The sequence below is a fragment of the Diabrotica undecimpunctata genome, chromosome 2, assembly GCF_040954645.1.
Source record: "Diabrotica undecimpunctata isolate CICGRU chromosome 2, icDiaUnde3, whole genome shotgun sequence".
In the NCBI taxonomy this organism is placed as follows: domain Eukaryota; kingdom Metazoa; phylum Arthropoda; class Insecta; order Coleoptera; family Chrysomelidae; genus Diabrotica; species Diabrotica undecimpunctata.
The window spans coordinates 25,840,445-25,863,494 of NC_092804.1; the positions used below are offsets into that span (position 1 = coordinate 25,840,445).

General features: G+C 32.3%; 1 long non-coding RNA gene across 1 annotated transcript in view; it reads right to left on the reverse strand.

Annotated features, from left to right (window-relative positions):
* The window catches only part of LOC140433249 (uncharacterized), a 182,079-nt gene extending 161,152 nt beyond the window's left edge, over nt 1-20,927 (reverse strand). The window contains exon 1 of the long non-coding RNA XR_011949898.1: nt 20,681-20,927. This is a non-coding gene — a long non-coding RNA (uncharacterized lncRNA). The remainder of the gene's footprint in view (nt 1-20,680) is intronic.
* Between the last annotated feature and the right edge of the window lie 2,123 nt (nt 20,928-23,050).

Sequence of the window (23,050 nt, forward strand, 5' to 3'; positions counted from 1 at the left end):
AAGTTTTTTAATGCATTTAATACTGATAATGAATCAGTGCACACGGCAATTTTGTTCCACTAATTTTCACAACACCATTTAAGGTCTTTATATGTAGCACTTGCTTTAGCGGAAAAGATGCTGGATTGATTATTTAAAAAATACAATCATATTATGCCGAAAATAGGGCAAAAATGAGAAAACCAAAATGAAATTTGAGTAGGATAGAATAGATTAGACAAGCTAGTAAAAGTTCAAAAGAAAACAATTTAGTTATATTACCAAAACAAAAAAGAAATAAGAATGTTCTAACCCGTTAAAAACTATTCGGAGTAACTTATTTCTCTTCCAAACATTTCTTGCGATATTAGTTTATGAACTTTGTGCAGTAGTAAAAAATCTCGTTAGATGTTTATTTTTGACTATTCATGATACCTTCTTAAGATGCTGCAAAGAGTATCTCTACGTCTCGCCAACCCATGGTCAAAAACCCTACCATTATGATCATCCTGGTTTAGAATTTAACATACAAACCGTAATTTTATGTAGGCAGGTGTTTGTCAATGTAAATATACACAAATTTTTTATCTTGTCATTTTCCATCTGCAACAAGATGTAATACCACTCCGTTTATCAAGGTAGCCCTCTTTTTCATTGGGTGAGTTATATTATAATTACCCTTCTTATTTTTATATTTCTTGCTTCTTCATGGGTGTTATTTTTAAATTTCTCATTTAATTATGGTTCCAATTTGGACGGAGGTTCGTATACGATTTTGGACCTAGGTTCTCAAGTTCAAACGGTTTCACTAACAATCCCAATATGGACCAAATTTCTGTCTATGAATCTACACTGCTGTCTTTATCTCAATGCTAACTTATGAAGCTATTGCTTGGATACCAAAAGTTCTACACTCAACAGTGATTAACAAACTAAACCGTATTCAGCGGATGGCTTGCACAAATATAACAGGTGCCATAAAAACAACACCAACTACTGCAATATAGTTGGTCATTGACATCACCCCTCCAGACATATATGTCAAAGAGGTGGCGCTGTGGTACGTCTATTTTCTGTGGGAACCAATATCACAGAAATGTGCGAAAAAAGCGTCTGTTTGCTACGGGAGCCAATAGTGAAGAGATAGTTTTTGGTTTGCATTGTCCAAAAATGTCTGTACTTGGGTAGGGGTAAAAATGGATATTATTAATAAGTATAGTTCACCAAAAATAGCTGAAAGTGTGAAAACGCGTGACGATCATGATGAGCATTCGTCAAACGACGGACCTCGCACTCGCACTAACGGTCCAGACCGTTTGTATGTGCGTTCTCACTTCATTGTTAGCGCAGGCAATGGGAATTTCACACTTTCAGCTATATTTGGTGAACTGTACTAAGGATTGGCTAAGTTAATTACTTAAAATTTAGGTTGACAATTTAGAACTTGATACAGCGAAAAATATAGTAATATTTTTCGCATGAAAAATTGAACAACGTTAATGTTTAAAAAATTAAATAAAGTAAATAAATTACTGAATTAGTTTAGTAATTACTTAATTAACTTCTTAATTAATATATACAAAAATTATTTTAATAAAATAAATAATTAATTCAATAATTTGGTATAGGTACTCCTAAGGAGCAAAACACCCGGAAACGGCCAGAGATCAACAAGACCTCTCTGCCTATTTAAGTGGGTATATCTAAAACAAAAATCGAACTGGTAAAACGTAACCTGTTGGTCAATGGACAATTTGAACAGACTTTACTTCCCTAGCCAGCATTTGAACAACCACGAACAGTATTTAAATCGAACATAACATCAAAAAAAATATATATATAACATTTAAATCAAAAACAATCGACTAGTCTATATACTACCGTCAAACTTATCATTGCTCATGGATTCTTCTTTATTTTCTTCTTCCTACTTTATAAATAGACAAAATGCCCGTTTTACTTCGGTTTTTAGCCTCAATAATTGACGTTGTCTGACCATCTTTTCCTTGGTCGTCCCAATGATCTTCTTCCATCTGGCGATTTGTCTCTTGCTATTCGTACTATTCTGTTTTCTGTCATTCTTTCGATGTGTTGATTCCATTCCACTTTTCTTCTTTTGGTCCACGAGTTTATTTCCTCTATACCACATCTCGCTCGCATTTCCTCACTTCTTACTCTGTCTCTTAGAGTTTGGTTTGTTATTTTTCGTAAGACTTTCATTTCTGTTGTTTCCAGTAGTCTTTGTGTTTCCGCCGTATCTGCTCTTGTTTCCGCTGTGTACGTCATTATCGGTCTTATTGTTGATTTATATATATTCTGGTTTTCGTTTCCGTTGTAAGGTATTTGTTTCTCCAGATTGTGTTGTTGAGACATCCTGCTGCTCTGTTTGCCATGTTCACTTGTTTTTGTACTTCTTCTTCCACTTTTCCGTAGCTTGACAGTTTTATTCCCAAGTATTCAGTTTCCATCACTTGTTCTATTATTTTGTTATTTACGACTAGTTTACATCTTCTCGGTTCCGCTGATATCACTATCGCTTTAGTTTTCTCTGTTGAGATCTCCATGTTGTATATGAGCGCCGTATCTTCGAATTCTTTAATTAATCTTTGTAGGTCATCTTCATTTTCGGCTGTTATTATGGCGTCGTCGGCGTAGCATATTATCCTTATTTCCTTTTCTCCCATTCTATATCCTCTTCTTTTTTAACTTTCTTTATGATTTCATCCATTATCAGATTAAATATTAATGGGCTCAGCGAATCTCCTTGTCTAATGCCAGTTTCATATTTGATAGGTTGTGATAGTTTTCCTTTACATCTTACCATAGCTATGTTATCTTTATATATTATATTCTCAATGGTTTTTACTAAATCCAGTGATATTCCCTTTTCATATAATAAATGTATCGCGTCCCGAATTCTCACTCTATCAAACGCTTTCTTCAAATCTATCAGACACATATATGCTGGTTTGTTGTATTCCAGCGACTTTTCTTTTATTTGTCTTATTACAAAAACTGCATCCGTGCATGATCTTCCTGTCCGAAATCCTTGCTGCTCCTCTTGCAGAGATATTCGTTCGTTTATTTTTGTCGCTATTATTCTTGTTGTCAATTTGAGTGGTGTATTTAATAGATTCATTACTCGATAAGTGTTGGGGTCTTTCTTATCTCCTTTTTTGAAGAACATCACCATGATCGCTCTCCTCCATACATCTGGTATTCTGTTCGTGGTGATTATTTTATTAATAAGAAGTCTCATGGATTGATGCAAAAAAACAGCTAACAGAAACAGATGGACATCCGGCGATGGTTGGAATAGCTGTTAATCATGATTTTTATGTTAATTTGTATTTTTGTTGTCTTAAGTTTTCTTGATTTTATGTTTTATCACTCTTTCTACACAGTTCCTGTGGCTCTGTCTTTATGTCTTATTATAAACACTTTTGAGATGTGAGTTTATAGGAGTTTTAAAAATAAGTTGAATATATAAGGTTACGAACAACGACGTTAAAGAATGAATAAGAAAAAGAAAATATTAAATAAAACTAAAATATGAAAATTGCAGTATCTGGGTCATGCCATGAGAGGTAAAAGATATGAGTTGCTGCAGATTATTATATCGGATAAGATGGAAGAAGTAGCATAGGCCGACGATGTATATCCAGGTTAAATAATATAAGACAATGGTAGAATTGTAATTCTGTTGAGCTGTTTAGAGCAGCAGTATCAAATGTGAAGATAGCCGTAATGATAGCCAACCTTCTTAAAGGAGACAGCACTTGAAGAACAAGAAACACTTTTTTATCGATAATTATATTATTTTTAACTTTTTCTCACTAACTTTGTCATACACGGAGAACAAATAAACTATTTACACGATATGGAGAATAATATATCCCGATAAGAGATACAAATCTATTGACCGACATAACTGTTACCGCATCCTTGTTTGTGGGTATAAATAAAGTTAGCATTGAGATGATCTATTTGCTACGGATTGTTTTTTTATTACTAGTAGAGTCATACGTCTGTTTAATACCTGTTTTACATTTTTATTCGACCAGCAACTCATACACTATTTTAATTCTGCTATTAACAACTGTCGTGATATTTTTATATATGTAGATTCCTAGATACTCATGAGTTATTAGTAATTAAAAATAAGAAAATACATCTTTGTGGTTCTCTCATTGGAAAACAATTGATTTAAATCCGGTATAATTGTCATATTTGCAAAAAATATACTTTATGCAAAATCACTGTTATTCATCCTAGTTATGTTAATGTGAATATATATATTTTTTAAAGGAGTTTCTGAAAATTGAAGATGTGCCAAGAAATAAGCGTTATTAGGTTGTTTGGCATATTTTCTATATAATAGTTCTGTATTATTATGAATATCGCTAATTTTTATTTTTGCGAGAATACTAGTGTCTTTATTTCTTTGACCTGACCAGATCCTTAGAATCTTGTATAATATTCGTAACAATTTCTGCTAAACGTATTTGGTTTTGTGCTTAGTGTACATCTTGATACACTAAGAATACTAATGTTTGTGTGAGAGTGAAGAAACAATAGATTGGATACGTTAACGAAATATCTGAAATAGAGGAATATATTTGCGATGATTTTTTTTAAATAAAAAATGCAAGTAGAGGAGTTGAATATTAATCATTCCTAATGTAAGTTGTCCAAACCTTAGACCTGCCGAAAACATAACCGCTGTCCATTAGAGTATCAGGTATGGTGCAGCCAATTTCACGTCGCTTACAAAAACTTAACCTTTAACACACACCAAATTAGCGAATTTTGCGTTGTGACTTGGGCCTGCACTTATATAAAATGTAACTTGCACGGAAGCTGAAGGTAAAGGACCATAGACGATGACGTGTCTTCGCTAAATGGACACTGAGGCTTACCCTAATTTTTATAGAAAAATCATCTTTAACTATGAGGGCCATATTTGGATGAATTGGTGCGCCAACAAACAGAATTTGTGAATTTAGGACGACATCAATCTCGATTAGATCCAAAAGTACCCAATGTATCCCGAAAAATAGTCTGGTATGAATTTTGGGCTGGCAGCATCATCGTTCATATTTCTTTGGGAACTACGTTGGCTAGGTCATCACCGTCAAAGTCAAGCGCTTTATATCGATGAATACCAACTTCTTTTGACTTAATCGTAATATGGAAACCACCGTCATGTAAATTTAACAGGACGGTGCTACATTCTACACAGATGATACATCATACGTAAAGGTGATTTAAGCTGGCCACCAAAATCGTGCGATTTGACCCAATTAGACTCTTTATTGGGGAGTTTTCATAGGTTGCAGGTCTATACCAATAAGCCACAAATCACAGCGGCCCTCAAAGCCAATATAACCTATGCCATTGGTCAAATTCTGCCTAATTTATACGCCAGAATGATAGAAAATTGGGCATTTTGGATACGTGTCACCCAGCAAAGCTGCCACGGACGTTTAAATAATGTTATATTCTATACATGAGGCATTGAGAGGCCTTTCAAACGAATTAAATATTTCGATGATATCTTACGCCCACTTTGTTTTTTTATGTAAACATAGCAAGGATTTATTTTAAGACTATCTTACATAAATGGTAAGGGGGTAAAGGTGGTTCACCCCAAACATTTTTTTTTGTATTTTTTTAAAAGAAAACAAAATTTTTTATTTTTATGTTTTTATTGTGGGGCAATAAAAAATACTTACAGCCCTTAATTTTCACCGCTCTATTCCTAACTCCTTTTTTTAATAGCTATATTAGTGCCACAGAATTAGTTGCCATACTGCTTCGAAACGGCTCCATTTTCTTCTAGGAAAGTTGTTTTAGTTTAAATCAGTTGACACAGTTCTAAATCAGGATGAAGTAGTCAACTATCCTACAGAGTTTTTAAATTAATTGGAATTGCCGGGACTCCCACCTAACAATTTAGAATTAATAGTAGGATCTGTTGTCATTATGCTGCACAACATTCATCAACCTCAACTGTGCATTAAAACGAGACTGACTGTGAAAAGGTAAATGAATAATGTCATTAAAGCAACGATCATCAAGGAAAGTACAAAGGAGAGGATATCTTAATCCCACATATACCAATGATTCCAACGAACATACCATTTGATTTTAAACATTTACCAATTTACCGTGCTTTTGGCTTTTGCAATGACAATAAAGAAATCGCAAAGTCAATAGTTGGAAGTTTGCGGCATTAACTTCTCAGTTTTCAAACTTTAAGAGCTTCCTTGATCGTGCATGGATAATTATTCGCGTGTCGGAAAACCGTCTAAAACCAAACCAAAACCGTGAAAAACCAAACAAAAATAAAAATATTCTCATCAGACAGCATTAACTCGATTTAACTTTTTTTATTCATAATATATTTTAGTGTTTTTTTGGTTTTATTATTTTTTTGCTGTTTGGGGAGCGATTAGAACCCCTATATTAAGATTCATTAACCTGCGAGCTACCGATGTCAAATTAATACCTTTAATATTGTGATAGGAATTAGCATGCATAAAAATGCACAAATAGGCGATAATCCTTTATATTTACTTAAAATCTGGTTTCAAATTGAAGTCCGGCTCTGCAATATAAAAAAGAGATGAAAAGAAAATTACAGAGAGGTAGAGCAAGCTGAGAATATAATAGTGAATCCTTTTTACAGAAATAGGTTGTACTCGTTTGGCCGGGAGTTATTTCCAGAGTTATAGAAGAATTTGCCAAGGAAAACTTTTAGCCGGAAAGCCAACAGTCGTTGCTGTTCATTAAGCAGATATATATGTTCAAAGTTGGGCTAATCGACAAGAAAAAACAAGATATTTACGTTTTATACAAGCTTTTTTTACAAATTCTTAAAAACACATAAAAATTAACATATTTACCTGAAGAAGAACAGTAAGATGAATTACGCAATTAGTGATATGCCATCATATTACTCGTTTAACTTTGTTATAACTTATTACACAAAAATTTTATAACTTATAAGTTATAAAATAATCATAACGCAATTATTTATGAAGATTCTGCACAATAAGAAAAAATTTAATTGTACCATTCAACCGTAAATAGCTCACCGACTCACCGTTAATAGCATTACCATATATCTTAATATTCCAATCAAAGATCGATAAAAATATGCTAATTTGTCGAATCATTGAATCTGCATTTTAATCTTCAGAAACATGTATGATTTTAATAATGTTTTATACATTGTGTTTTATTAGTAATTTAGAGAATAGAATAGAATAGAAATATGTTTTATTGTCACTCAAAATTGTACAATTTTTATGTACAAAGCTTACAAAAAGTAAAAAAAATAATAATAATAACAATAACAATTAAAATTTGTTAAAATTACATAAATCATCAATATCACAGAATAAAACGTAATAAAAGATACTATCCATTGCAAAATTTCACTAAATTGCAAATTGCATATTAAAACCTTATGAACTACTTATAAAATACTTTGTTGCTTGTACCTAAACGTACTGTAATTTCTTACTTATTCGTTCAGAAACTCTTCCACAGAATAATAAGGTCTTTCAGATAGATAGCCTTTTGTCAATTTATGGAACTTTGGGAAAGAAGTTGTAGATTTAAGTTACAAAGGAAGATGGTTGTATAATTTTTTTTGCCGACTATATTATAGATTTTTTTACAAAGTGGATGGGATAGGTAATTACACATCAAAGCTTGAATTGAGTAGCCATAATTAGGTTTTGCTGAAAAAACATGTAGGTGTTTACGAATTAAGCAAACAGATTCTAGAATATATAGAGAGGGAAGAGTTAAAATCCCGTGATTTTTGAAGTAGCTTTTGCAATGTGTTATTATTCTACTGAGAGCAAAAAGATACCGTATTGCTTTTTTTTGTTAAATTTTAATTTAAAAATAACATCAGATTGGGCAGGTGTACTAGAACCCCAAAAAGGAAGGCCATATTGAAGATGAGACTCGAACAAAGAAAAGTATGTTATTTTGGAAGATGTTAAATTCATTTACTTCGAAACAGATCTTATTGCATAGCAGGCTGAGGCTAGTTTCTTACTTAACCAATCGATATGAAGGGACCATTTAAGGTTGTGTCTATAAAAATATCAAGAAATTTTACAGAATCAACGATACTGATCTGGCTGTTAAGAAGCAAGGGTTCAAGAGGTCCTTTATAGGACAATGCTACTGTCTTATCCACGTTAAAAGAGAGTAAATTAAAGTTGAACCAGGTTTTTATTTTAAGTAGATCAGAAGTTATAATTGCATGAAGAGTTGCAATATTAGAGTTCTTCCAGGTAATACTGGTAACATTAGCAAAAAGAAAAATTTTTCCATCGATTTTTTATAAATTCGTTTATAAAAATAAGGAAAAGTAGAGGACCCAGTACTGAAACTTGTGGTACTCCGCATACAATGCTTTTGTGACTAGAGTCAGTATCATTTGCTCTAACTAGTTGTTTCCTATTCCTCAAGTAAGATTGGAACCAATTCAAAGAAATATCTCGAATTTCGTAGAAATTTAGTTTTTTATCAAAATTTCGTGATTTACACAATCAAAAGCTTTGGCATAGTCACAAACCTCAGTGGTAATATAAGGATTGCTGTTTAGTGCTTGATAGACCTCATATAGTACAGAAAACGTACCATAGCTGGTACATTTATTAGATAAAAAGCCGAACTGACTTTGTGATAAAATGTTGTTTTCAACGAGAAAGGACATAGGTTGGGCTTTTTTAAATCTCTCAATAATTTTGGATAGGACCGTAGTAAGGCAATAGGTTTATAGCTGCAGACATTAGACTTATCACCACCCTTATGAAGAGGAATAATAATAACTGTCTTTAGGCACTCTGGAAATATACCTTTTTCGAAGAAATTTTTATGGATAGTCCATTAGTAGGTACTACAGGAAGATTTGCTTTTGATACTACTGATTGTTTGGATTAGTTCAGATTTATCAACTGGTCTTATAAAGAATTAATTCGAGAATCTTTTTTAATTAGGGAGATAGGAAATAGAATCTTGTTGGGGCAAAATAGCTGATGTTATATTTTTACTCACATTAACGAATTATTTATTTAGATTTTCAGGGTTTGGAAAAAAATGTTTGAGCTGTGTTAGTTTTATTCCGAAGATCGTTTATTATGGCCCAAGTTTCCTTTGCAACATTTTTAGAGCTTCCCAGACGATTCTCATAGTACATTTTTTAAGCTTTTGTGATAAGACTTCGATAGGTTCCTCTGTACTTGGAGGTATATTCAGTGACAAAGACATTGGTAGTAAATTTCTTGATGTGCAGTAGTGAACGCATATCCTTAGCTGATATGGATACCTTTGGTAGTCTAGGGTTTGTGGTGTTTTGACTTAATTGTAATTAAAGGAAATACCTTATTGAAAATACGGACAATCTAAAAAATCACTGAAATTATAGTCGACGTCCACAGAGGGAATTTGCCACCCAGAAGTCAAGCAAGTTAGTAATGTAACTCAAGAAACTTTGTTTAAAAATAAAAATATTTAACTTGGATACTTAGAGTTCCTTAGAGATACTTATTTCCTCAATAATTATCTATAAAATATTTTATTAAATATCTTTAAAATTGTTCATACAATCGAAAAAAAAATCGTAAGTAAATGAGTTGTGCAACAAAATTTCGTCCCAACCTTGTTGTACAATTTATATTTTCTTTCAAATACGAATTTAATGGATAATATTGTAGTCTCCAGTCTCCTCAGAACGGTATACCCACAAAGAGGTCGAAATACGTGTAAGCGACTGTCGCTGCCCTGTATCAAAACAAAAATCTAATACCGTCATTATGTTTTATTACTTACTTCGTTTGGAGTACCAGAAACTGAATTCACTACGAATTTTGACCAGGATGAACGGCATGTGGAATGCAATTTTAGATTCCCTTGCCGAGTAATTTATCCAGCTGTTTGTTTCGCAAGTTTTAGGAAACACAGTGGTAAAAATTTGAATTCGGTTTCGCTAGGTAGAAATCGTTTGATTTCTCTTTTTGTTCAATAATATTGTGTTTGCTTCTCTGAAACGTATGCAGGACAGTTCTTTTTCAGTAATGTAATAAATCTCATAAACAAGCCGTTCACATTCAACCCTTACTAGTACTTTGTGTATTCTATTTTTCAAGTGTTTTTAAAAGTTTTGAAGCATAAGAAAACCTAGGCATAAATATAACGCATGGAATAATATAAGAAACTAATTAATTTAGAATCTAAAATTTCGTGGTGCCTAACCAATAACAGCTCCTGAAATCGAGTGCATGAAAGTTCGTATACTACATCAAACAAATATTCAGCTCATTATTTAAACAGCAGGCAATTGTAAATCAAAATAATCCTACCCTACCGGATAAAACAGTGTGACTTCCTAGCCTTTTATATGTATAGACAGTACCAGTATTAGGCTTCTTTCAGACAGACGACATTTTGTCGTTGTCGTGCAGTGTCGTGTCGTGAAAAAAAGTTTGGCTTCTTTCACACGGACGACATTTTGTCGTTGTCCTCCTAAGGTACGGAGGACCAGATCTGACCAAACAACTACTAAAACTAATTAAAAAAATAATGGAACAAAACAGAATTCCTCAAGAATGGAGATCAAGATCCTAATACCTCTCTTCAAAAAGGGAGACAAATCGGACCCGGAAAATTACAGAGGAATTAATTTATTAAATACAACACTTAAATTAACAACCAAAGTGATAACAAATAAATTGAATGAAATGATAACACTAGCAGAAGAACAACAAGGTTTTAGGTCGGGAAGATCATGCACCGACGCTATATTTATAATGAGGCAAGTGCAAGAGAAGTCATTAGAATACAACAAACCGGCATATCTATGTTTCGTGGACCTTAAAAAGGCATTTGACCGGGTCAACCTAAAAGACGTTATATACTTAGTCCTCTATTGTTCAACCTGATTATGGATGAAATAATAAAAAAAGTAAGAACTAAAAAAGAATACCAAATGGGAGAAAAACAACTTAAAATAATCTGCTATACAGAAGACGCAATACTACTCTCTCAAAGTGAAGATGATTTACAACGTATGCTGCACCAATTTAATATAACCGCCAGAAAATTTAACATGTTAATTTTCCCAACAAAGATAAAATGCATGGTTATAACAGCAAATTTACTAAGATGTAAATTGGAGCTGGAAGGTCAGATCTTAGAACAAGTGATGGAGTTTAAATATCTAGGCATCACATTATCTAGCTACGGAAAGCTTGAAACCGAAGTGGAAGATCAAGTGAATAGAGCAAACAGATCCGCAGGCTGCCTAAACGAAACAATATGGAGAAATAAAAATATCGTGAAAGAAACGAAAGGCAGAATTTACAAAACAGTCATCAGACCAATAATGACATACGCGGCAGAAAAAAGACCTGCCACAGAGAGGACAAAAAGGATGTTAGAAACAGCAGAGATGAAAACACTTAGAAAAATTGATGGTAAGACACTATGGGACAGAGCTAGAAGTACAGATATACGACATAGATGCAAGGTGGAAAACATCAAAAACTGGGTAAAAAATAGAAGAGTAGAATGGAACGATCATGTAAGCCGAATGACAACAAATAGAGTAGTAAAGACGGCAAGAGACGGTTCCCCAATAGGAAGACGATCAGTAGGAAGACCACGCAAACGATGGAATGACAGCTTACTGGAGGCAAATTGAAAAACAGACAGAGTCATGTCTATATAAAAAGAAGAAGAAGAAGAAGAGAAGATTTTTTTTTAAATTTAAATATTTAACAAATATTTTTAAATCTAAATTCACTACAACTGTTTAGAATAAATCGCGATTTTTTCGCCTACGCACGACAAGTGTGAAAACTAGAATGGACTTGCTTGTACCACTGCAGTTGTTCACGATCACGACATCGTGTCGTCGCAGTGATCCTACCGGGGTACTACGACAGTCGTGTACGACTACGATTTTAAATCGCGTCGTGTGAAAGTTTACATTTAATCAATAAGTTAACTGCTATACACGATATCGTTGCCGTACACGACTACGACAAAATGTCGTCCGTCTGAAAGAAGCCTTATGGTATAAGATGCCCGCCTGCAAAACTAGCATAGGCGCCCTCAGGTTTTTTTTTTAATTTAATTATATTTATTTAATCTTTTGGCAATCGTACAAAATTTAGTATTTAAATAAATAAAAATAACAACTTTAAAATCTCAATATTATGCTTATGCAGGCTATGTGAAACCATAATGTAATAAAAGTACAGTATATTTAGCAAATATAATTTTATGTTAATTGAATGCAACACTAGATAATGTTCTTTTAACTCCACAGTAAGCTGACAAACTATTATGTATTACTAAACACATAGAATACTAAATTAACAAAACTCCTGATTAAATAAATTTCATGTGAAATGTTTATTTTACTACAAATCATTTATTTTCGATCCTGCTGACACCTTAGTTATTGTTATTTGTTTTCTGAAACATAATATATTTACCAATAATTTCTATTAATACACGGTAGGAATTCTATGCATTTTACGTGTGTGCGATGCAAAATAACATAGATTAGCGTAGTATGACTGGGATTTAAATCACGTTTAAAAAATTAATTTTTTTATTTTACTATTTTGTATAACACTAACAGAAAAAAGGCTCGTTTTTGGCGCTTGCCTGCTTTTCCTCACTTGCAGGCTCGTTGTCGCTGGTCCTGTAGATAGATATTACTGGTACAAATCGTATTGTAACATTTATTCAATTTTTAACTGAAGCTATATATTTTAAATTAAATATCTGAACGAGTATAATTCTTTCTTGTTATTCTTGAAAATTTCTTATTTTTGCTTTCAGTGCATATATTCAAATTATTCAATTATTTATTTGTAATTTGACATATTAGTTAAATCTGAAGCACGTTGCTTAAATCTAGCTAGGCAATTAAGAAATATAGGTTGTAAAATATATAAATTGGTACTTTTTAAAATGATGATAAAAACAAAAAGTGACAAAAGGCAAAGAATTAAACAAATTCTCATTACAAAATTTCATCCGAAAAATTGTACAATTGTTAATAAAGTAAGGTTAAAAAATTTATATAAAACTACAAACACTTTGAAAATCTGCCTAAAACCTTATTTTTCTGCAACAAAAAACACTGTTCTTGATATCTTTACAGTATTCTGCTACGGGATTTATGAGTACTTACATTTGATAGTATAATTGGGCAATATTGAATTAGAACAAAAAAGGAATTAGAAGGCATATACGACCGCCAACAGATAAAAGTCGAACTAAGACAAAGGTGAGTAGAGCTACTTTTAGAGAATAATATCTTAAAACATTTAGATACCATAAGAATACAAAATTGGAGAGAAACTACATAAAACCACTGTTAGTTAATATCCTTCTTATAGATTTTAATAAAATTGAAAACGTTTACATGTTATATAACGGACTCTCCTCGTCGAGTAAATGGACCCTTCCAACTATTTCGTATCGCTAATTTTATAACGATCGCCACAGCATTTTACTATAGAGAAAAATTAACAAAACGCTAATATAGAAGATTTGCTTCAATAATGCCTTTGAAACGACACAGCAGATGAAAATTTACATCAGTAGCCAAAGGATACACTGACGACTCGCTAGGAACTAAAAACTACGTTCTAAATTAAATCAACTTAATTGAAAAATACAAACGTGTAAAATACAACCAATAAATCCACTGAGAATCAGTCTTTGAAATCAAAGAAAGTATTATATATTAATTGTAACATTACTTTTATTTTTGTTTAAAGTAAATAAAATTTTATTTCTCATATATACCCTAGTGTTTTGCCCATCGGATTCGACGGGATCTCCAATCAATTGCCATATATGTACAGTTGTCCATTAAATTTAAAAAAAGAGCCCCTGGCAATTGGTGAGTGCCGACAGAGTGAATACTTTTTATAGCTCCATTATTGTTTTCTTTAAAAATTTTGTTTAATTATTTTAGTAACTTTCAAATTTTTTATTTTTTTAAATATAATACACAATTTCTAAAAGATGACCAATAGTCAGAAAAACGTATATACGGTTGTCTTCCATCGATATACCTGTTTTGTTTTTAGTTGTCCTGTTTTGCGAGACATGCGATTATATTTTACTTGTATTCTTGGATGCTTCACACACCCCTTTTCTCGTCAGCTGGTGAAAGTCTCTCATACACACTAACGCCGCTTCAGTTTCTCCACAACACCTTCTGGATAAACACCTATCCCACAGGAACACAATTTTTTACTAATCCACAGGGACAAAGGATTTTCCCTTCACCGATTAGCACTACACTTGTCTTCCTTACTACAGGATGTAAATTCCGCTTTTAACTGCTACTACTCCTTTAGCTTTTACCACAGACACATCAAACACTATACACAATTTTTATTTACAAGCAACTCTGCTCACTTTTACTGCAGGCTATGGAGCAAAAAAACAACCAGCTTCATCAGAACACAGTAAAATCCCCTTCGTCATCGCAAAATCGGCATGGCGTCGTTTCGCTCGACCTACCGAATCTACCAAGCAGATTCCAGTATATACACTTCACATCTTAAATTCCAACCAATTACATTCCATACTTTCTCAGTAAACACGCTGTCGTCGTGACCTTATAACTTTTGTTTTTTTTTTAAATTTTATAAATAATTCCTTTCTTTTTGTACTAAACTAAACTTTTGTACTTTAAACTAAACACCAAGATTATTATCTACCCTCATCTTATACCAAAAGCTTTCTCCTTACTTTCAAAATTCTGTGCACAAAAGATTTCTATTTTGTATTCAAAAAATTCCTATACCTGTGCCTTTGAGATAATTGTATATTAAAAACCGACTATTGGTATAATATCGATATCTACTTACTTTATCATAGCTTAGAAAAACCATTCTTATTCTTATCTATTTGGTTTTTACAAAAATAATTTTCCTATTTATGTATTAAATCGAGTTTCTTGGTCGTTGGAATTAATTTGGATTAGGATCTTTAAATATTTTAGACCAATTCACACCATAACAATATATATATATATATATATATATATATATATATATATATATATATATATATATATATATATATATATATAGATTTCTTTCCTAGGTGTTGTAATTACCCTACCGGACAGACAGTGTGACTTGTCGTCCTAGTCTTATATATATATATATATATATATATATATATATATATATATATATATACAAATATACAAACACCCTACATTATAGTCTACTATAAAAATATGCGACTCATGGACTGTCTATCGTAAACTAGTTGCGGAAAATAAGATCCGTTCATTCATACGTACTACTTATTGTACAATTTACTATTTCTTTGTTATAGCTCCATTATAAATATATTAAAGAGTATATACATATTACAACGCACTGTATGATGTTATTCAATATTGCTCTCTCTTTTTATTCTCGAACAAATGGTTAGCTCCGTGATAAACGCGAAAAAAACAGCTGTTTTAAAGAGGAATGCCGTTAGTCAGTCGCCTATCAGATGGATAGAGGAATGCGCAAAACATAACCAGATGCACCATTTTATTTGTTAAATTTAAAATGACGATAAAGAGTTGAATGTACCGAAAATTGCACATGACACATGTATTTTGATGTTAACATTGTAGTGTTGACGCCGTTGCCAAAAACAACGACTCGAACAATGTAGAACGTAATCAGCAATCAGAACAAAACTGAACACATATAAAAGTAGCGTAGTAAAAAAAGTACGAGATTGTTTTCGCAGAATTGCATATCTCGTTCGGTGCAAAATGTTTTCGTTTCGTTGGGAAAGTACATATGTACAGAACGATTTCCCAAAAAACTGGTTATTACTCAAGTTTTAAAATCACAGTTAATATGAACATAATATTTAAGGGAGATACTGAATTTCATTAATTTTTGTGCATCGAGTTTACAATATATTTAGATTTTTTTTTTAACTGTTGAAAAGAATTCACTATTTACCCTTCCTTCTTATGTTATTTTCTGGTAGCAAATTATATCATAAGAAGACACTTATTACGATGTCTCTGCTCCTTGGTCAGCTTTACAAGTTGATTTGGATCCTTGTTATTTATATGATTTTTCATTGTTGCCTTTCTGATCATTCTCCATGCAATAATTTTCATGGCGATTTCATTCAAGTTTTTTTATCGTTTCTCTAAAATTAGTCATATTCTTTATTGTTGTTCCCAATTACCTGTACTTGTTTAGATTTTCTACATACTGCCTCCTACTATTAGTGTTTCGTTATTGTTGTACGTTCTTACTTTAAATTTTCATGAATTTGATTTTTTTAAACGTTAAGGCCAGATTCTTCACTGCACCTTAACATTATAATAATTATTTTTCCTGTCAAGGTTCTGAAACTAGAAACTAGAAACTTTTCTTATGGAATGGTTAAGTTAAATATCATGTTTTTATGGGTTAAGCCACAATTTTTGGTTCTGATTGTGATGAAAATCACATTTTTAATTAACTAATATTTGACGTTTCCATTTCCACTCTGGAAATCGTCCTCAAAAAAGGTTTTTTGTACAAATTAAGTACAAAATGTAAGCATGCACATGAAAATACCATAATTTAAAACTATTTTAATTTATTAAACGAAAAAAATAATAAATATAAAATAAAGTAGTGTAATCCAGCTATTGATATGTACAGCGCCGAGTTATGGCCGTAAAGCGATTTACGAGGCAGACATCTTCAAAAGGGAGGTCACCCATTGAAATATTAGCTTTCTAGAGCCACCCTCTTATTCTACCCGTAAGGAACATGTGTTTGTCATCCATGTTTACTTTTATATTATAACACTGACAGTGCCATTGTATTGACAAATTTAAAAAATCGCAATTGAACGATTTTTTTAAAGTGATTATGCGGTTTTATTTGAGTAAATTACCAACAGTTACAGATTAGTCTGGTATTTTAAAATTAAAATCTCTTTTTAGAACATTACTTAGTAAATAAACAGTACTTAGTGATCGGGAAATAATTAGTTTAGGGCATTGAACGTAACTTAGCGTAACTGTGTTGCCATATTTTTTGTATAATGTATATGTATGTTTATCATGGTCTATCAAAGTACTTAGCTAACAAATGTCTGTCTCAAAAAACTCGTATAAGGCTGTATAGAACACTGATAGTACCCGTTCTCACATATGGATCAGAGGCATGGACGCTAACGAAAACAGATGAATCCGCTCTATCCATTTTTGAAAGCAAGGTGCTACTCAAGATATTTGGAGCGGTCTCTGAGAACGGAATATGGAGGCGTAGATATAACTTTGAACTGCAGAATATCTACAAGCATACGTTTGGTGGTAAAGATATTACCACTATAATTAAGCGAAACCGTCTGCAGTGGGCAGGACATGTAGCCCGGGCCCCTGAGTCAAACATGATAAAAAAGATTCTAACAGCGCAACCCGTGGAAATGAGAAGACGGGGTAGACCAAAGCTGAGGTGGATGGACGGGGTAACACAAGATGCCAAGAAGATCGGAGTCGGCAACTGGAAAATGCAAGCAAGAGACAGAATAGAATGGCGTAGAAAGCCTGATAAGGTCATTTTAACGTGATATTTTACTATTTACTTTTTAATACTGTTTATTTTTTGGTGTATACCTATATGTATTTTTTTAATGCAAAGGAAACTGCTCACCCCGCAACTGTCCTTATGGAAAGCCGACCCCGGTCAAACTAAACGAAAGTTCGGTCAATGATTCTCAGTGCTTAGATTAAAAAAGTCAATGGGAACTAGGTCTGGAAAACTATTATTCTGAAGCTACAGCCTTCTTTACTTATTGGATTCAGGTGCTCAGTGTACGTCAATCGCACTTATTCACAGTCAAGTGAACGAAAATATTGATTTATGAAAGAACAGAGACATATTTTCTTGATGCATATTTGAACGAAAAATATAAATTAGTGGTCAAAAATAAATGCATTGTATTTTAGTCTTTAGAAAACCGCCGAAAAGTCTTCGAAAAACTGAAGAACAGCGATAGAAAATGTTCCAATACCAACATAGCTGCATTTCCGCATTATCTTTAGAAAACTACTAAAGTTCTTTCAGAAATATGAGGAACAACCACACCGACAAGTGCTGCTAGAGCCACACAAGATATCTCACTCTTTCACGTTTGCAGAATACATATCTGACCTCAACAAGGCAACAGCACCATTTAATTTTCAAAAAAACGCTGAATCATTATTAAAAAAGCAGTACCCACCGATCCACATGAAACGTGCTACAGCTAATGCTGCTCAACAATTATTGACAAGATTATTAATTCCTGATGTGGCACAAGCTAGAGTTGAGACTGATAATCTGATTACAATAAATGGTCAATGGAGAAGGCTTCATAATGATGATTTTGCTGTTTTTTGTTTTTGATTTAAAATACCTAAAATACCTTACGATTGGGATATATCATAATAAAGTTTTAACGTCTTAAATAAAAGATAACATAATTAGAGACGATGACGAATAATTTCAAATTAATGAGACTATAGACAAACCCGGATTCATAAGAATTCGAATATTTTCTAGATTTTGAACAGCTAAAAAAATCAAATATACATTTTCTACATGTGCGAGAACTGTGGGTACTTCTGCTCAGATCACCAGTGTGTTGTGGTTTTAAGGCTTAGCAAGACATCAACCCAATGTTGTATCCTGATAGGTTGTTACTTAGCACGACTTATGATGTATCTAACCAAAATCAGCAAAATCTTAACATACAGATAGTTGAAGACAACTTAAATCCGAATTTGCCATAAACGAATGAAATCTTGCTTAGCATAATCTTAACTGGTTAGACTGGAAACTTTCTTTCTTTAACTGAATTATCACTGCAGCGGTTTTTAGTTTTTAATAATGATTCAGCGTTTTTTTGAAAATCAAATGGTGCTGTTACCTTGTTGAGGTCAGGTATGTGTTCTGTATGCGTGAAAGCGTGAGATGTCTTGTGCCGTCTTAGCAGCACTTGTCGGAGTGGTTGCTCCTAAGTTTTTTAAAGGCGCTTCAGTAGTTTTCTGAAGACAAGGCTGAACTGTAGTTATACTGGTATTGAAAAAAAAACGCAACATTTGTAAAAATATAAATCTTATGTCTTTCTAGCAGCACATTTTCTTTGGCTCTCCGTTCTTAAGTTTTTCGACTTTTTTAATGTAAGAACTACCATTGACCGAACTTTTGTTTAATTTGACTGCGGCCGGATTTACATAAGGATAGTTGAGGGGCCCTTTATGCAATTTTTGCCTAGATATATTATGTGCTGTTTCCCAATTTTGAATTTTAGAGGTGAAAATAAGAAATAATATGAAAAAGATGAAAATTAAGGAAGCAGCCTTTATCCTAGTCAATGAAGAAAACAATGTTTAGCACACCCATCAGCAGAATATAGCAGGCTTTGGTTGGCAATACTTAAAGAAGAAGTCACCAACAAGACTATACAAACAATAGCGGAATAAGAAACCCTTTGTACATATCATCCTCTATCGTATACAATACATCTATGTAACATGCAACACACATTCACTAGACAGGAATACTCGACACACATACAAACATTTACGGCACATATTAATAATACCAAACACTTAGAATAATCAGAGTTAGAAATTTCTATGGGGAAAACATCCACCCTCACGTGCTTTTTAGCCAAGTGTAGCTGTTGCCTATAACACTGTGAGCAAAAGTGAATCAACCTCCAATTTTGTTGACATGACATAACCTTGTAAACAATCTTGGCGGTTATACACACCGTTTTTTAACTAAATTATTTAATACTTTGTTTAATACGATTTCTGGAGTGGAAATCGAAACTTCAAATTTTTTAGATAAAATCAATTGGGCCTTATTCTCATATAAACGTGGTATTTAACAATTTTTTTTTTTCTATTTAGTTTACAAAATTTAGAAAATGTAACGTACCTACAGTGTATAAATAAATGGACACAAAATAGAAAAAAAGAATGAAATAACAACATAAGTAGAATGGAGGAGACCCGTGTCGTCAAAATAGCAAGAGATAAGTCACCAATCGGCAGAAGAAGTATTGGATGACCGCGCAAAAGATGGAGTGATAACCTTTCATAGAGTTATTAATCCGCCAATCAACAAGTAAAATTGCTTATTATTAGAGCAATGATTAAATCATGAATTAAGTAGAACAAGTAGAATTGCTTATTATTAGTGATATAGAAAACAGTAAATGAGAAAATATTATGATTTAGTCGGACAAATTTTCTCTTAGAAGTCAATGTTCCCACCCAGCCATAAATAATTTTACATAGATTGAATTAATTCATATGACGAAGGTGATTGTACGCCGAAATAGATATGGTAAGTAAATGATACTTTTCATATTTTTTATTTTAATTGCCGTCAAATATAAATCAAAGTATTAACAAATAACGTAAACTATAACAAAATGCATAAGAAGGTAATCGACCAACTTGAAATATAAAGTAAGGATGTAAGGATTTAAAAACATACTTAGGACAATCGGAGATCCCGTTAATCAGAATAGAAATGCAAAATAAACGCGTTTGTTGGTTTTAAAATGGTAGCAAATTAAATCAGATAAAAGCAAAATATGTTTAAATAAAATTACTTACCTTTTCTTTTATAACGTTATAGATAAGTAGAAACTTGAAATCGTATCTTAACTCAACCAGTAAAATTTTAAAACCAAACTAAAACTCTAGTCTTTCTGCGTTGTCTAAGACATTCACAATTGGAAGTATAACACGACACTAAATAAATCTAAGAATCTTCTAAATGTAACCTATAACCATAACGGTATCTACTTTACATGTTTTATTACGTCTTTTTAGTGCCAGTGTCATGTTTTGGCTATAAAAACATGCGTAACCTTACATAACGGTATTCTCGGTGCACCGTCTTTCATCTGCACCATAAAAAGGACAAAAGGGTTGAATAACGGCCTTACTTTGAGTTTAACTCATCCTTTTTTTGCTATAATTGCTTTTCAAAATATCATAAAACTGACCTTAACAGACAAACAGAGGCGTGCTGTTCTAAGTTATGGGAAGGTAACAGGTTACGGAAGGTAAAACTTTCTTGACTTGACTTTTTGTTCAAATAATGAATTTGTCTTACAGTATAATATATAATTTTTTTGTAAAATTATCAAAGACATTGAAAATATGTCGTTAATTTGGAAGAAGATTTGGCATATGTAATAATGTGCAATTTTTCAGAAATGGCCATTTAAAAAATAGACAAATTTTAAAAATAGGTATGTATAAAACTTTATCCACAACTGTGAATAAACTAATATTTTGGATTTGGTGTGCAACAGCTTGTAAAACGCTATAGCAAATCCAATACTTCCTTAATCCTAATTTAAACCATAAAATTTTTTGGAGTTGTGACGTTGTTCTCAAAAAAATGTGTTCTAGGATTAATAATTGGATCTTTTGAGATAATTTTCTTCTTTATAAAAAAAAATAATAAAAATCATTCTGCAGTTAATTATAGTTAAAAAAAAATACTTGAAATACTTACTTAGGTATATTCAATTGTAATTCCCTCTTTAACTTTCCATAATACACTCTCCTCAGGGGTTTTGACAAAATTCAGGTTTAGCATGAGTCTGCCCCGAAATCGTTGAGATATTCATATAATCAGAAATAATTCCAACTCGATTTAATTTTTTTTAAGAACCACATAGTCGAAATAATGTGTAAATAGGTGAGTCCAACAATTCAAAAAGTTCTAATAATTTTCTAAAATACTAACATGATTCAAAATAATACTTCTTGGCAAGACTGACACAATTCAAAATAATACACTATTCTTCACAGAAAGTACTGTATTATCTTAGTTCTGTGTTTTTGAGAAAAAGATGGCACATCTCAAAACAGTACACTGCCCTTTTTATAAAATATAGAAATACTTACTTGTTTTTTTTAATACTGGCATAATTCAAAAGATGCAGTGTTCCACAAAAAAGTACGTCCACTTAATACGATACCTGGAAAGCAACTGAAATAATTAATATGATAATATTGTGCAAAAAGTCGAATCAAGTTTTCGATTCATAATAACGACACTTCTGCTATCTGACGGTCGTAGGCATAAACTAACTTTATGAGGTTTTCACACAAAAAAATATATTTTTTTTTATTGGCTTTAGGGTAAATACCCACACAGCCAGACACAAATTTTTAAAAACAGATACAATACAAGGATTACACAGGGATTACACTCTTCTCGGACAGATCCAGATACATTAAGGAAAGACATCAACAAAGGTGGTTATATGTGTATATTCGTTGTTCTGACGAAAGACAGCAAACAACCGTAAATTTCTTTTCTGTCTAAAGCAAGAAGATGCAGTATATTATATGGGCTTTCAATGTTTAATTTTGAAAGTCTTTTGAAAAGCTCATTAGATTGAGCTCTATATTTTAAACAATCAAAAAAGATGTGATCCAGGTTACCGATTTTATTGCAGGCTTCACAAAGATTACTCTCAAGTATTTTTATTTTAAATAAATGTGCTGGATAACATGCGTGAACAAACTTCATTCTGCTGATAGTAGTTATACTTTTTCGACTGTAATCGTACTCACTGTTTTTCTCCTTAATTTGGTTTCAAGTCTGGTGTAACGTGTTGAATTTGTTAAGCTGTACTCTTGCCATAAATAGGACCATTTCTTCATCATTCTCTGTTTTGCTATGATTATTTGTTCATCTGTGGTTAATTCGTAATTTATTTGTTCCCCCATTACTATGCTTTCTTTGGCAATTTGATCTGCAATTTCATTGTTTGTTATTCCTGCGTGTGCTTTGACCCAGAAGAATTAAATATATTTATTTTGATCTTGTAAATGTTTCAGTATTGCTTGGATGCTAAAAATAATGTCATTAGTTTTGTTTGACTTTGATTTTAAAATTTTAAGAACGGAAAGTGAATCGGAAAAGATTATAGCATTCTGATCCTCTTCCTGATGAACATA